The 12,618-nt window shown below is 50.4% G+C and overlaps 1 protein-coding gene across 19 annotated transcripts in view; it reads left to right on the forward strand.

The window, feature by feature from the left end:
- The first annotated feature begins 548 nt into the window (after window positions 1-548).
- The window catches only part of NFASC (neurofascin), a 97,127-nt gene continuing 85,057 nt past the window's right edge, over window positions 549-12,618 (forward strand). For 4 of the 19 annotated variants that reach the window (XM_055728146.1, XM_055728144.1, XM_055728148.1 and 1 more), the window contains exon 1: window positions 552-775. The gene's annotated coding sequence lies outside the window, so the exon portion shown is untranslated. Of the gene's footprint in view, window positions 776-1,119; window positions 1,395-12,618 lie in introns of those variants that run through there. The other 15 variants (XM_055728138.1, XM_055728141.1, XM_055728139.1 and 12 more) reach the window with 8 other exon arrangements.

Raw genomic sequence — 12,618 nt, forward strand, 5'->3', positions numbered from 1 at the left:
ACGGAAGCCTCTGCTGGGTCACTCGGCGGGGGAGAGCGCCTGATTGCAGATAGCCACCAGCTGACATCTTACCCAGAGCCAAGCTGGGACAGATTAGATATTAGGAAGAAATTCTTTACTGGGGGGTGGCGAGGGGCTGGCACAGGTTGTCTAAAGCAGCTGTGGGTGCCCCATCCCTGGCAGGGTTCAAGCCCAGGTTGGACGGGGCTTGGAGCAACCTGGGCTGGTGGCAGGTGTCCCTGCCCGTGGCAGGGGGTGGCACTGGATGATGTTTAATGTCCTTTCCAAGCCAAACCATCCTGTGATTCCGTGGTTTTGCAACCCTTCAGCACCGTATGCAGCAAAGACCCCCCCCCCCCAAGGGGGATCCCGCTGCTCGGGGCAGCACAGCGGGCTGTACATCCCCCCCCCCCCCGCCTTCATCGGGGTGACTCCCAGCACTCACAAAACACTTCTTTCCTGCCGAAAAATCTTGAACTGGGCTCCAGCCTGGCGCGGTTGGTGACCCCGGTTTGTGCTTTTAGCGCCTGCGGGAACTTTCGGGAGGGCAGAACCGGTGCCGGCCCTAAGGGGCTGCAGCTGCTAATTAACAGCCCCGCTAATGAATCCCTCCCCCTGCCTTCTTCCCCGCCAGCCCCTGCCTTCCTCCCTGCCTCCTCCCGGGGCGCGCTCGTCCGCCTGCCCGGGAGCGCGCAGTGCGGCGCGGCCGCGCCCGGGAGCGCGCAGTGCGGCGCACCGAGCCCCGGCTGCGGCGAGCCCGGCGCTCCCGCATCAGGTAAGCGGGGCGGGGGCTGGGGGGGCACCGGGCTGCGGGCGGCTCCCGGGGGGATGCCCGGCTCGGTCTGGCCGCGGCAGCCCCGGGGCATGGCTGGGGGGTGGGATTGGCCGTGCACCCCTATTGCGACTTTAGGACCCCACTGCCTGCGGGGTGTGTCCCGTCCGTCCCCCTTTCCACCCCCACCCCCCCCCCCCAGCCCCCCGTTTTGCCCTCCCTGGGCCGGAGCCCCGTGCTGGGGGGAGCTGGGTACCGGGCTCGGGCATGTGACGGGATTTTTGCTCTTACGTCATGACATCATGTCTATGCGTGCGATAAAATCCTGATGTGTCAGTCTGGGGGGACACGGGGTGCAGGAAAGGAAATGCAGACCCGATAGAGACCTTTGTGCGACCGGGCACGTTTTGGTCCCCAAAAGGTGCTGGGGAGGAAGGTTTGCTCTGCGGGGAGGCTGCACCCTGCTTCTTCCCTCGCGTGTTTGGGGGTGGATTCGTCTTCTCCCTCTGAAACATCCTGGGCTGGCAAAATCCATCCACCGGCCTCCTCAGCGCGGCCCCTCCGAAATCCCCTGGGTTGCGATGCTGCGTTCGATGGAGCCGGGCCTCGCCGGAGAGCAGCGGTTAGTGATTGCTGTATTTTTAATCTGCGTGCTCTGGCTGTGCCTGCAGAGCAGCTCACTGCTATTGATCAACCTTCTGGAGGTGGAGAAAGTGCTGAATCATTTGTACTCCCGGCTGTACGGGTGGTTCAGCTGTTCTCCATCTCCAGCAAATGCTTAGAAATGGGCTGCGGAGACTGAAGGAAACTCCACTACGTGTGTGTGGCGGTGGCTGAGGTGGGAGCCCTGTGAGCCTGGAAGAGGTACTGTTTGGCCTGAGCACAGAGTAGTATCTTCCGTGGCCTTAGCTGCTCCTTGGAGGACATGGCAGGGGGAAGATGCATGCTTGCATCTTGGTGAGGCCTCTGGCAGGGTGCTGTGGGGATGCGGGGGGGGGCTGCGGGGGAGCCGAGGGAGGTTTTCCCTAGAAAACCCTCTCCCACCTAAAACTAGGAGAGACTTGTGGGGCTTGCTGCTTGGGTAGGTTTTTCTTTTCCCTTTTGAATCCTGTCTTTGAGATTCTTTTTCAAGGTCAGGTCCTTGGACTAGCATGTGGGCTACAGAGTGCTTGTCAAAGTCAGGTGGGGATGTTTCCATCTGCTTTTTGAGAGGGTGGCAGTGTAAAAGGACAGGGGGACACGCATATTGCAGAAAAACAGGAATACTGAAATGCAGCCCAGATGCCTGACTCTTTTAAGATGGATACTGTGGCACTGTCAGTATTTCCAGGGTGCTCTCATTAGATGCTGAGGACAAAAGCAAGAATCCAGTGACTTTTTTTGGAGACTCCTTTATTGTTGACTGTGTTTCTATAAAATATCTACCCTTTGGCAGACAGCTAAACTGATGGTCAGCATGACTGCTTTGTTTCCAGAAAACTTCTTTGCATGGCCTACCTTGAAAGATAACTGCTCAAATTCAGCATCACATTCTTTCTATTTAGTGCTTCAGGCTGGGCCCTTGCTGACTTTCCTTTTTTGTGTAGCTGTAATGTGAGGACGACATAAATAATGCATGGAGGGCTTCTCAGCTGACGGAGGATGGGCTCAAGTTGTTAAATTTGAAAATGGACTTTGCTTACAGGGGTTGGGACCTGGGGATTGGCTTTGTCTTGCCTGAGCTAGAGCTGGAGGATAGTGCTGGCTGTCAGAATAACAAAGCTCCAACACCGTCTTTGGTGTCTCGCTGGGGGTTACTGCGGGCCGCTGTGCTGCCTGGGTTCTGTTGCCTTGGCTTGGCTAGGGATCTGATTTAAACTAAGTCAGTCAATCCAATCATCTCTTCTCCCAGCTAATGATTAAATGGAAAATATCCCAAGCTCTCAAATGGTATTAATTCATAATGAATTATTTGCCTAGCAGTGATCTAATTGTCTTCGTCTTCATGGGTCTTGGGTATAAAATCAATGCTGCTGCTGGCAAAGTGCCACCTCAAAGGCTTTCTGCAGTGCCCAAGCATCAAAGATGATCAAATACCTTTAATAACAAGGGCAAGAAATGAGGTCGCCTCCTTCGTATCTGTGTTCCTGCCAGCAGCCCGAGACCCTGCAAGGGGACTACTCACATGAGACCCCTGCGTGGGGCCTCTACGTGGTTGTGTCCGTCCTGTGGAGGAGGGTACTGAGAACTGCTAGGTGTGGGGAAGGTGCTGAGCTCAGGTGTGAAGGGCGGCGTGTCAATACTGTGTGTCGGGGATGGGGTGGGAACAGAAATTAAAGGCTGTAGGTGCAGAGCCAGGCTGCTGTTGGCGTTGGCTGCGATCGGGAGGAAGGGGAGAACGGACACGGACAGGAGGCAAAGGGACCTTTGTTAGTGCTGGGTTCTGGTTGATGGGAAATGGTAAATAGGTGGCTTAAAGTAGTTTAACTTTCCAGTGAAATGATTTTTACTTCCGATGCTCTGTTTCAGGCCAGGTGACCTAGTGTCCTTGGGAGGAAGCTCACTGGGTGAATTATTCATAGGTGCCACGTACCTTGCCAGACTTGAATCCTCTGTCCATTCCTGTCATCTGTTTAACCCCGCTTAGCAGAAATGTGGTAGTTACGGGGTGTCTCTAACAAAACACTGCCTGGATAAGCCTCAGTGTTTCTAGAAATGGAGCCTACCTGGGCAGAGTGAAGGCTTGCAGAGCTTACTCAGAGCTTTGGGGTGTGTTGGCTCCGTCTTGCTCTTGGTGTGCTCTGGTAAGGAGCCCACAGGTAAAAGGTTTACACTTGAGAATAAGAAATCTGAGGAAGTTAAACAGCCAAATTCCTGGGACATTTCTGTGGTTCCCGTGTTCGCTGTAAGCCTTCAGCAGGAGTTGCTGAATTTCTTCCTTCTTACAGAACTAGTGTGTGTTGACTTTTACTGGGGTTTTAATTTAGTTGCCTGTGCAGCATCAGGCTCTCAAATCTCTTCAGCACTTAACCTTATTTATAGAGAAACCTGAACAGTAAGGTAGATCTCCTTCATCTGTGTGTTACAGGACCTCAGGGAGATGTGAAATCCCCTGGTTTCTGCATAGTTGCAAAGCTCTGCTTCCTTAGGTGAAATAAGAACACAGCTGAATTATGAGGCTTTAAATCTATTAGTTATTTACATTGAATTTCTCAGTCACATATAGAAGATCAGGTTTTACCTGAATTTGAATAAAAGCAAAACCTGGGAGGAGAATTCTAAAATTTAAGAAAGAAACCTCTAGTACTTCCCCTTTGAATCTTTATTGTTCCTTGGATTTAGTTTGCCCTTACCAAAGTATTCCCTTGTATCTTAAAACTGAGCAGGCAGCTCAAACCAAGGATTGTATTCAGTTACAGTTTTTGAAAGGCTCTAGCAAATCCTGTCAGAGAGGTATAGCTTGTCTCCCTGCCCTGTGGGTAACTGCTTTCAAAAATAATTTTCTTTATTTTAAATGTTGGTGGATGACTTCTGCTCTGTCTCTCTCTTTTTTTTTTTTTTTTTTTTTTTTCTCCCTCCTTCTCCTGCTGAAACAGGTCGTACCTTCATTCTTCTGCCTTTGTTGTCCAGGATAGTTGTGTAATTTCTGAGATCCAGCTCAGAATGAACTTGCTTGAAGTTGTTGTTATGCTAAATAATTCCACACCCCCCCCCCTTTTTTTTTAAATCCAGATCTGAAAGAATCCATGCTGTGTTGTTATGGATTAAAATAGAGGAGGATTTAGACCTCAGCCCTTCTTATAGGGATCACCATTCCTAGTTAATGAGATAGGAGGAGAAGGATTAACTACTGAACAAATAGAGATGGTTTTGCATGGTTAAACGTGGTAGAAGTTCCCAAGGATGCTCTGCAGGGACAAGTCTTTGTCTTGCCTCTTTACCTCTCCTCAGTTTGGAGTCCTTTGGACCTCATCCCATCCCCTTGCTGCTAGTGATAACTAGGTCCCATTGTCCTCACTGTAGGAATGCAGCTTGGAGAGAACAGCCCAAGGGCACAGGAGGGCAAAGCATTGCACCCTGACTTCGGGCAAAGCAGGACAAAAGACAAGGTACAGGCCTTGGGGACAGGGAGTGGAGACTTTCCTTTAAAAGGCAGCATCTGGAAATCCTTTGGTAGCATCACTTTGCCTCTGTGACTCAGTTTAGCCTAAACGGAGGGCTGCTGGTTTCTGAGGCTGCCAGAGAAGTATCGGCACTGGAAAGCTGGTGCCTGGTACAGTCAAGGTTTGATTTAGCACAGTGCTGAGCACCTTCCAGCCCCGTGACTCCAGTGCAATGCTGGGGGGGGCGGGTGTCGACAACTCCTTGCACGAAGGCCTGCACAGTCTGGGGTGGACCCACCTCCTGCCATGCCCTGCTCCAATGGGCACTGCTGTTCCTTGTCACAGGTAACAAATAATCTCATGTTCAAAGCGTGACATGGGTATGGCTGATGAATATCTGGCACAGGCTGGCCTAGCTGCTGCTCTCCCACCTTTGGAAGCAAACATTGATCCTTACAGATGGCTTGTTAAAGGGAGCATAACCCAGAGGTTTGGTGCAACGTGAACCTGGAGGTTCATTTGAATTCCTGGCAGGTTTTCTACTGCTTTATGCCACCGTGATGGTAGATTTTGCTATTTTCCAGCAAGGGGACTGATGGGTTCCTACAGACCTTCTCAGTCACAGCAAGCATGATACTGTCTTGCTGTCAGCCTGCATATTATATTCCTCCTGACATGCCCTGGCACAGATGGGCAGGGCTGGCAATTGCAGTGTGAGCTGTGAGGTGGATAGGACTCTCCTTGAATCTGCAGAAAATGTAGTGAAATCCCCTTTCTGCTATGAAACATTTACTTTTCCTAATTATCCCATTAACCTCAAGAAGCTTCAAGTTAAAAGACGATGCAGTGTCTCTAAAACTAAGACCACCTAAGGCACTGACCTGTTGCTTGTGTTTTTAGTATGTATAAAGTAATCACTCCTTGAGGAGGAAAAGTGGCTTCTGTGTTCAAGAGGTTACTCAGGGAGCAGTGCTCTTGAACACACATTCAGGCTTTTTTTAATTTGCTTGGTGTGCTGTATGGGTTGGCTGCACAAGTAGGGTGTACATTCCCCACTTTTCAAGATTTTTTTCATTCCATGTAAGACTTGGGGACATGGTTTAGTGGTGGACTTGGCAGTGTTGGGTTTACAGTTGGACTTGATAATCCTAAAGGTCTTAAAAGAGTTGGGTTTGTTCAGGATTGAGCAGAGAAGGCTCCATGGAGACCTTACACCAGCTTTCCAGTATGTAAAGGGGCCAACAAGAAAGCTGGAGAGGGACTTTTTACAAGTGCATGTAGTGATAGAACAAGGGGGGGATGGTTTTAAGATGAAAGAGGGTAGATTTAGATTAGATACGAAGAAATTATTTACTGTGAGGGTGGCAAGGCGCTGGCACAGGTTGTCTGGAGAAGCTGTGGGTGCCCCATCCCTAGAAGGGTTCAAGACCAGGTTGGATGGGAGAAGGGTTCAAGGCCAGGTTGGATGGGGCTTGGAGCAACCTGGGCTGGTGGCAGGTGTCCCTGCCCGTGACAGGGGGGTTGGAACTAGATGGTCTTGAAGTTCCCTTCCAACTCACACCATTGGATGATTCTATGTATATTTATACAAACAAACCCATGAACGATGTTGCGAGCCTGAGGAGGGTATCCCATCCCAAAATTTTAACAGGGAAAGATGCCTAAAGGATGATGTACTTGGAGTCAGCAGGGAAGGATGAACGTGGCCAGGGAGCTGTCAGGGCCGGGTGGGTGCGGGACCCAGCGGGGCGGCCCCCGGCCCCGGCGCGCCCCGGCCGCTCTCCAGGGTGCTGAACCGCCGCCGCCGCGGGGGCCCCTCCGCACACTCAGCCCCCGCCTGGCAGAGCTCCCCCTCGCTCCTTCCCTCCTTGGGACTGCGGGATAACGGGCATAGGCTGAAACAAAAGGTTGTATGGCGAGGGGGAAGCATAGGTTACCCAGAGAGGCTGGGAGGGATCCTCCACCCTTGAGGACAGGTCTTTTAAAGACCCATCTGGATAAAGCCCTGACCGACCTGGTCTGACCTTATAGCTGATCCTGCTGGAGGCTGGACTAGGTGACCTGCCGTGGTCCCTTTCGGATGGAATTGTGATCTCGTTACCTTCAGAGTTTTCACCAGCAGGAAGAAAAACAATCTGCTCCCTCTTCGCATCACTTCGAGAACGGTTTCTCACGTACAAAGATTGACTGCCCATCCTCGCATCACTGTGAGGCAGCTTTTATTGGATATTCACGCAGCCTGGGGGAAGGAGGGAGGGAAAGAATTCACAGCGCTTCCCTCCTCTCCCAACAAAGCAAAAAGGTGAAGCTCAGCCCTGACTCTTGGCTTGCTCCTGGAAGCTTTACACACAGTCTATCACACTACTATACAGTTAATGAGAGTCTGCCTGTGCTCTGGTGTGTGAGTGGTGGTAAATGTCACTGTTTCTCAAGCAATTTAGATGATTAGTACTTGGAGTCAGCCTGCATCTTGTTCCACAGGCTCTTAACAGTTCCACAGTAGAGTATGGTACCACCAGCCACCTCGTGTTTAATTACACAGCCCTGTTTGTGATAGCTGGGAGAGTTACTAATATGCCTAACAGCACAGCATGGCTCTGCAGTTGATAAAGACACATCTGTATGCTGAGCTGTACCCTTATTGAGTTAAGGGCATAGAAAAAGCTCTCTTTCTTGCTGTCACTTAAATGGTGTCAGGATTCATGAAATCTTGCTTTCAGATTCCTACCAGACCCAGCAACAAAGACTGCTTGTTGCAAGCTCATTGGTTTCTGTTTGAATCCCTGTGACGTGTTCACAGATGTGTGCAGGCAAGTGGGAGGGAGAGGAGAATGAGAGAACTGGGGCTTTGTAGCCGGGCACATGTGCCAGCATGCATGGGACCCCTGGAGCTCCTCTCAGGCCAGCCCTCCTTTCATGATACAGCCGGCATGCCCCAGACCATGTTTTGGCACTGTCATTTTGAGCAGTTTGTCTGCGGTTGAATTGTAAGTCTTGCAGCGTGTCTGAGGACTTACATCTTGGCTTATTTCTACTTCTCCCATTGTAAACTCGAAAGACCGTAGCTGGGTAGGATTTGATGCCCTCTGCAGCGAAGCTAGGTATATGAGCGTGCACTGAGAACAACCTCTTGAAAACCGTATCAAATCAACTTACTTAATAAATTGATAATCCTATTTCCTTCTTTCACTGTCTAGTGAATTTGGATTGTAATGTACAATGACTTAAGACTGAACTTTCTATCAAGACTAAGCGCTCCTTCCCGTATGCCCAGAAAAGCTGAAGTCAGGGTTAATTCAAACATGTATTAGTTTATGCAAAATACATGGGCTGCACTTATCAGAAGAGAAATATGTGTACAAAGAAGTGTCCTTCAAAATATTATGTTCTGTATCACAGCCTGACATCTCTTATTGACAGCTCCAGTATCCAGATGCCAAGGCCCACAGGGTTTTATTTTCCAGCAATATCAGCAGCTGGGTCCACGGCTACATATTTTTGGTTGACCTCGTCTGAATTCTCCTGGCCATGGTGACAGCTGTGAGGCTTATCTGGCTGGAGCCCAGTATAGCAGGCTTCTCTCTAATGTTGTATTTCATGGACTCCAGTTTCCTTGTCTGATTTGCTACTCTAACCTTCATCTTCAAACAGATCCATCTTTCTAGAGAGCCTTGGGTTTGGGATGGAGGTGGGACTGGTTCCTATGAGTGCCAGGAGGTGATCTGGGGAGCCTGTACTTTCTAAATGTTCCTGGCAGGCTTTTTACCCAGGAGATCACTGAGTTTGCTCAGCTGTAATGCTGCTTCCTTCCCCCTAACTTGCCTTGCAAGATGAACAAATGTGAATTATGTTTGTGTCCATAAAACGGCCCTGTTCTGTGACACACATTAATATGTTTAGGAGACAACTTTATCACAGTTGAGAGAGGAATTAGGAGCTTGTGTAAGAATAAATACATCTCTGATTAAAGAGATTGGATCAAGTGCTACAGAAACAGGTTAGTTAAATTCAGTGGGATGACTGGGATTGTCCCTTCTGGGAAGGGATGGCACTTTCCTGGGTCTGCATAAATGGGAAATTAATGTAGCGAGTCTCAGTGCTCTCATTGGCATCCAGTTGTTCCCAAGCATCTCTTATCTTGGGAATTCACTTGCTGCTCTAGATGCTTCCCCCAGAGCAGGTTTGTAATGGCAGTTATATAATACACAACAACACGGTCCTTTTGTGGAAATCAAGCTCACCATAACCCTGTGAGGTAGGGTTGGAGTGGGGGAGGAGGACAGGAGTTCTTGGTTGAAGGTATCAGTCAAAGCAGGAGAGCCTGAGAATGTGTTTTAAATAAGTGTATTGCCTTTTAGACTGTGCAAACGTATAATTAACAATAAGATAACAGGGTGGCTCTACAAGGCAGCTAATTGCATTTTCAAATGTCAGCTTGTCGGCTCTTACTTAGCCTTCATTCAGTCTGGGCTTTGCCAGAGCAGTGTCTGGTTTTAAATGGCATTTCCCTCTCCTGGCACTGTGGAAGGATCTTCTCCTTCCTTGTCCTCAGAAACCTCTGCTAGCCCAGCTCCTGATTTGCTTCACCTTAGACGTGGTCTCACTTGCTAGGATGTGATATTAGTCCACTTGGTTACAATAACAATTAAAAAAAAGTCTTTGTGGAGGTGGAAAAAATAACACTACCAGTGTAGGAGACTGTCCTGCAGGTTGCAAGGGCTTGCAGTACATCAGCTGCCTGAGAAAGCCTTGCAGGCACTTTCCTCTTGCTGCAAGCAACAAAATATTATCAGGATGTGAGATGTAAGTGATAAGATATTATCAGGATGTGAGATGTCTGTACAGCAGCCCCGGGGCCCCACGCCCCAGCTGGCTAGCTGGAGCTAGGTGCCATCAGTGGAGATGCCTCCTTGGGGACTGCTGTTAGGTGTGCTTTGGGATGTAGGCTGCCTTTTGCTGATGTCGAGGTGGGAGCTGGCAATGTGTGGACAACTGGAGGTTCCTTCCCATCTTTGATGGGAAGGAAATCATGTCACATTTACAACTTGCTGACTCTGCTGCTGATAGATGGCTGAAAAGTTCTGTGCTCCGCTGCTAGTCCTCTGAGTTACGGCATGTGCTTTTAAAACCACATTATTTTAAGGTAAATGATGATATTTTGAGGTGGTTTGTCTGAGCATTGATGTGTACCAGGACTGAACCAGTCAGGCAGGAATGCTTTGGAGAAAACCTCCTCTTGTAGAATGAGTGGAGAAGAAGGAAAGGAGAAACTGATGTTTCCCTTAAGTTTTTGGTCTGTGGGTGCAGGATACCATTCCAGGTGTGAGGGTACATTGGCAGCCAAAACTCGGCCTCTGTGGATAAGGCTGAAGTGTATGCCCACAGGCAGGAGTTGGGAAAGGAGCACAGGGACATCTCAGCTTCACAGTCCCCCCCGGCAGGGTGAGGAGCCACCTCCGCAGCCCCTCGGCAGCCTCCCCATGCCAGGGAGCCACCTTCGCTGCGTTTCTGCTCTCCATCAGTGGAAGCATCACAGGTTGCTGTCGTGGGAGGGTGTTTAACCCGCACTGACCAGCATGGCCGTATCATGGGCAGAGATTAGCATCACCCTCCTGTTCCAAGCAGACAGCACAGACACAGTGTCAGCTCCAGCCATGCAGCGTAGCAGCACATAGTGAGCAGCAGCGTGTCACTTCTACTCAGTGCAGCCAGTGGCAGTGGCCTTGCAGCTGACCGGCGGGTGACACCAGTGCCAGCCCCCTCCCCATGCCTGCCTTAGTCTGTGATAAGCAGGGAAATGACACTAATGAACTTTTCAGTGTCTAATCCCTGACATGCTTAGGCAGGGGTTGTATGACTTAAGGATGGCTTTGGGCTGCCTGTGGTGGCAGAGAGCATCCGTGGAGTTATTGCTACCTACTTAAGGCATGGAGGCTGGAAAGTGCTTTGCATTGATGTGTGGAGTCATGCAAGGGGGGGGGGGGGGGGGCTTGGCGGGAGGAGCACTGCCCTCCTTGCCCTGCAGCTGGCTGGGGGTGTATGAGGGCTGGGCTGTGTCCGGAGCCCAAGGGACAAGGTGGATCAGCTGGCAGGAGAACAGCAAAACTTTCAGTTCCTCTTAATCCCTTGAAAACAGCCTGCCTCTGTGCACTGCTCCCCTTGTTACTGCAGTGGCCAGCTCTGGGCACAGCCTTGGAGCAGCACGACACGGGAGGAAAGAGGGGTGATTATCAAGCACAAGTCCCAGCTATGTGCCCAGACCTCCAGGAGGGACTTGAGCTGGCCTCTGGTGTTCTGGAAACCCTGGTAGCTGCTGGTCCTGAGCACAAAGGTCAGGGTTGTTGGGTATTTGTGTCCCTTCCCAGCTTCCCAACCATCCCTGGCAGTGATGCTCCATGAGACCCATCATCTCCAGCTCGGTGAAGGGGAGGATTTTGCCTTCGTGGCTATGTCTGCAGGGCGAGAGTGCTGAGCCGATCGCAAGTGCTTGATTTAACCTTCTTGTAGTCAGTCTTCAAGAGAAAACAACTGGAAAGAGAATTTTCCAAAGCTTTTGCTCTGCTTCCTCCATATTTCAAGGCCCAGTTCCATCCTTTGTTTACTATCACAGGATTGCTCCCTAACACACAGCTAAAAAGTTATTGAAAATATTCTGTAGGACAAAACCAGAAGTCCTTATTCTAATTCCAGTTCTGCTACCATGAAGCTGTGATCCTGAACCAGCTATTTAGATACCCTGCCTCAGTTTCCCTGTAGGTAGATAAGGAGGACTGTCCATGTTGCAGGGATTGGCATGTGTTTTCTCTTCATGTTAGGAAACCTTGAGGCCCTGGGTGAGCACTAAATATTTCTTCTGTGGGCTTTTGAATGCATGAAATAAGTGCCTTTGCCTGGTTTAAGTCAACATATGTCAATCAATTTGCCATAAATCCTGGTTCTCAGTCAGAAGGAGCTCTTGTAAAATAAAATAGTGCAGGCAACCAGCGGGGATGTGGTACGTGCACAGCCATGGAAGTTACATGCCAGGAAGCAAAAAAAATGCTGCTCTGCAATGGAAATGCAGTTTCTGCCTGATGCTGCCTATTGTCTGGTAAAAAGGGGGTTGCTGAGCTGCGCTGGCGATGCTCCTGGTATTGATTCTGAACAGATGCTGAGACGTGGGAAGGCAGATGGAGCCCCGCAGCGCAATTCCCTCCTGCGATGGGGTGGGCAGCATTGGCCAGATGCCACGTGAGGTTGGTGTGAGGGTCCGGGTTCAGCCCGGCCTTTCCCCGCAAGCCTGTGGTGGGAGAGGCTGCCGAAGGGGCTGTGCCTTGGAGATGACACAGTCCTGGTCTCTGGCAAGTGAATCTGACACCTGACTAAAATCCTAATTGTCCCAGTGCCGAGGGACCCCGTGCTGCTGGAAGTGATGTGGGCCACTGCCTTTCTATTTCTGAATTACAATCTGTGACAAATCCATAGTTGTCTTCAGCATTGGGCTCTAGAGGGCAAAAGAAAGGCTTTTGGAGTTGGGCTGCCATCAGGATGTGCTTGTGGCTAATTATAGCCCCATGCTGGCAGTTGTGGCCACTGTGGAGGGAGGGGAGGGAGCAGCAAGGACCACCGCTGCTGGATGGAGCAGTGGGGACCTGAGCATCCTCCTAGCACGACAGGATGGGCTTCATCCTGCTGCTCTGACAACATTCTTGGCAGCTCTGTGCACATCTGGGCTGTGGTCAGTGGCTGAAACACCTTTCTTAGGGTGTCTTTTGGGTGCAAAGG

This window comes from Falco cherrug, chromosome 16 (genome assembly GCF_023634085.1).
Source record: "Falco cherrug isolate bFalChe1 chromosome 16, bFalChe1.pri, whole genome shotgun sequence".
Classification (NCBI taxonomy): Eukaryota; Metazoa; Chordata; class Aves; order Falconiformes; family Falconidae; genus Falco; species Falco cherrug.